We start from the raw sequence: 4,304 nt of genomic DNA, 5'->3' as shown, positions 1-4,304 counted from the left end.
ATCCCATACTCTTGTGCAAGGCATAGTGGGATCTTTTAAAGAACACTTTTCTTTTATAGCACCTCTAGCAACATAGCTTCCCCTTATCCCATGCTGGAGCATCAGTTCAATATTGACTCTGAAGAGTGCCACATACTAAATCACTAATTCCATTTTCTGGAACAACCTGTTTTTGCTTTGTTGACCTCCCATCCTACTAATAGACCAGGCCAATGCTTTTTATTACTACTGCCTGGTTTCCTGTACAAATTCAGTTTTATTCTTAGTATATTTGTAGTTTTGCTACCAAAACGGATCATTTTTCAACCACACATTTCACTGACAGTGACACTCCATTATACTGAAAATCAAAATGTGTGTGTGTTATCATTGTATCACAGTATCATTTTGCTTGTTTTCCATCTTAAGGTAAAATTTAATGATCTTACAGTTGCTTCTCCTCCAAACTATTACATGAATGCAGACAACAGTGGTCTTAGTTCTGAAGCCTTCTCTGCACATTCACATTCTGTATGTTCTGCCTTGGAGCCTCTTCTGCTTCTGGTTTTGCTGATTGATTGCCTTTGCACGTACAATCCATGTGCAATGAAAAGGCAAACAAGAAGGCTTTATAGACACACAGTGCTTCAGGGAATGGGGTAGTACAGGAACACTGTAAAAACAGAAATCTTCAGCAGGGTGCAGCCTTGACCATGATGGGATTGGACAGGTTAATATTTAGCAATTAGTCATGTACGTAGAACATTGTAAAAAGATGTTCTGAAAGGCCAGATGTGAGAGATATCACTTTTCTGTAACAATTCTCTGTCCCCCAAAAAGATTTCAGTAAAAAGGGTTGTAAGAAGCCTGTAACAGAATTGTTCAATACCCCATACGACCAAACTAAGCTTCATAAGGCTTTCTGATTTTTATCCTATGCTTGATATTCTTAATTCTGATTGGGTGGGAAAAAGTGATCTGATTTATCCTTTTCCAGATTTTGGATACTTATGCACTTCTCTTCTGATGGATTAACCCTGTTCCCCATCTGGAAGGCTGGGACCGTACCACATTTACTTGATTTATAGTAATTTGGAACCTCATCAGCACTGGAGTGGGTTGTTTGCTTTTGTCTTTGACATTTGGTTTAGTCTACTCTGATAATCAGGGTTAATTCCTTACATGATTTGTTGGCTTTGAATTGCCCTAATTTATATAATGCTTCTGCCTTGCCACCAGCCCTGTGGTCACTGAATAGCCATCGTTTGACATCTGCTATTGAATTTGGAAAGGGTTAAACAAATTAAAAAATGGAAATCCTTAGTAATTTCCCTGGTTTCTTTGCTTTTCTCTTCCATTTCCCCTTTCAGTGATCAACAGTCTCCTTTTACCTTCGGAATGACAAAAAGACCTTGTCTGTGCTGTTTATTGGGTTTACTGGAGATAGCTATTTGGGCATTTCTCTTTCAATGTATCATACTGAATTCCCTTGCTTGGGTTTTACAGCAAACTTCTGCCCCTCTGACTATGCTTTACCTTCCACTCTCTATCACGCATTCAACATTTTTTTTCCTTATCTTTCCTCACTAACTGATCTATTGTCAAAAACTAGCAGTTGCTAGGCTTGGGTCTCTTTAATTTGCTATGACATATGGTTGCCACCTGCCCTGTGCTGAGAGCCACACACTCACATTTTCATTCTCTGTCCCTTGTCCTGAGGTACTCTCCTTACATATATGACAAAGGAGATTCTATTCTTAAATCTTTACCACTGCTGCTCTAGAGACTTCTTGTGAAGCAGCAGTAAGTGGTACAGTATCAGGTAATGTTTTCAGAAGCTTCACCTGAACGTGGGCATTGACTTTCAGTGGAACTTTGGCTCCTAAGTCAGTCAGGTGTTTTTAAAAGTTTTGCCATCATGGCCAGATGTACTTTTGCATATACTCTTCCTCAGGAATTAAAAAAAACAACAACCTTTGCTCCATGTGTTGGACTTTGCCACTAACCTCAGACCTTAAGTTTGCCCTCAAAGCCATAGTTATTGGAGTTAACCCTCACCATGCACACATAGTTTTCTTTCCTCACAGACAGCTTGTAGAATCTTGAAAATCATGAAGAGTATAACTTGCATAATCAATCAGAAAATTAAAAGTTTATTATGACTAAGATCCACCAGCCTTTTACATAAAAAAGAAAAAGATGCCCAAACATCGCAAATAAATGGGAATGGAGCAAACCAGGCCAAGTTAGGTATAAACATGGAATAAAAAGGGCAAAATGATATGGCTATTAGAAATCCAGGGATATCAGGATAAGAAATAACTAAAAATGATTTCATTACATTAGAAGCTAGAAAGATGTATGTGTGGTTTTGGTCCTTTTAGACTACCAAGGAGTAGAGCCATTTAAGAAGCACAGTGAAGTAACAGACAAAGTACATCTGGCTTTACTGTAAAAGATGACAAGAAAATTCCTTTTTAAAAGGCACTTTTCTGTGAGATCGGATGGTCATGGCACCATCTGATATTATTAAGAACAAACCTATGGAGCAACATGAGAAAGGCAGTATCCCCACTGGATACTATTAATGGGTCTAGATAGAACCCGCCTAAGGGACCTGAAGGAAATGAAACAGTGGAAATAGTGACAAAAGAAACACAAGATTCAAACTCTTTCTCTTTAAAGTAAAAAAAAATCCACGGTGATCCCGGCAATCATAGACTAGTAAAGCTAATCTCAGTACTGGGCAATCTGATGGAGTGTCTACTTAAAGATAAATTGCCGGAGTCTCCACTCCCTTACACCTTGTACAGTCATTCACACCTGTGCTAAGTGGGCATAAGTGCTACCAAATCAGCCTGGTTTCCACAAAGGAAAATCTATTACAGTTTAATAAAAGAAAAGATAAAGTCAACCTACTACATATAATTTACTCGGCTCTTCAAAAACCTTTGATAAAACCTCTCATAAAAGATATGAAGACAAATATGGGGAAAGGGGCAAAGTCTTCTCATGGATTAAAATCTTGATAACGAATAGGAAACAAAGACTCATAGTGAATGGCTGCTCTTCATGGTGGAAATAGGTCAATAAATGTTGGGTTTTTGTTGGAACCATCCTATTTAATACTGTTATACTGGAGGTTGGATAGTTTCCAAGGCGTGTCTCTTTGATCTATGGAAAATTGCAAAACTCATTTAACTTGGTGGACATGATAGGCACCTTCCATTCAGGCTTAATGAGAGAAGAGTTAAATGCCCCATTGTTTAGTGATAGCTGAAACAATAGAAGCCACTACCTAAATCACAGACCAGCATGACAAGGCAGAGTAAGCGTTGAACCAAACAGTCTGAGGGGATTTCCCTGGATTCAGAATGCACCTGCAGATACTGGGTATTATTTTGGCGAAGCTGCGTGTATCTGCAAGTCAGAAGCAATCAGAATCAGCCACAGCAGCCAGAGGCAAACAAGGAAGATGGCAGGAAAGACAAGGAGGCAGCAAAGAAGGCATTAGTGACGTGGCCTAGAGAGTAAGGCAAGAGAGAAAGATTTTTAGGCAGCGTGCTGGCTGGGAAGAGGCTTGAATTGTGAGCAAATAAACTGTCTCCTTTTGATTCCTTTTGCGTTCCGGAAAATAGGACTTCGTATACATCTTTGTAAACAAACAAGATTGTATCAAAAACAAAAGAAACAAAATACCTGACTCCATCATCAATTTCTCCTCCTAACAGAAACAACCCAAATATTGGCAAACTGCTTGGGCCAAAAGAGTTAGAATATTGTACTGATTTAGTGGAAGAAATGTATTGTCAGCTGGTGGAGGCTGCTGATAACACTAAGTAGTTTTAGTCATCAGAAGCCATAAACAATTGTAAGGAACTTCATGGAATTATAGTCATTAGGCATCATAATGGGAAAAGAAATTTAACTTGTACACAATACTGTGGACCATTCTTTCCCCCTCATCAACCCCTTTGAGTCTGTGGTATACTGAAAACTGCATTTAAATTTAAGCTATCAATTTAAATTTCAAGGGTTTTTCTGGGGCCTGCTTGCAGGCTATGGGCCTCTGCAAGGAAGTGAGTGATCTCAGTCTAACCACAGTTAGTCTGCAGCCAGCCAGCTGACAGTGAGGTGTGGTGAGTTGTGCCTTTGCTTTAGGGAGCAGCCTGCTTTGTCTCTCACTGCTTTGGGTTACTATGCATTGTCTTCCTGAATTCTAAGAAATAAAGTAGTGTTACAATGCAACCTTCCAGCAAGAACATTTGAAGATTTTTATCTAACTTCTCTGTGTGTATGCTGTAAACATACCAGTGCTGATCTGG

The sequence above is a fragment of the Mauremys mutica genome, chromosome 6 (genome assembly GCF_020497125.1).
Source record: "Mauremys mutica isolate MM-2020 ecotype Southern chromosome 6, ASM2049712v1, whole genome shotgun sequence".
Taxonomy (NCBI): domain Eukaryota; kingdom Metazoa; phylum Chordata; order Testudines; family Geoemydidae; genus Mauremys; species Mauremys mutica.
Note: the sequence above shows the minus strand (reverse complement) of the source record.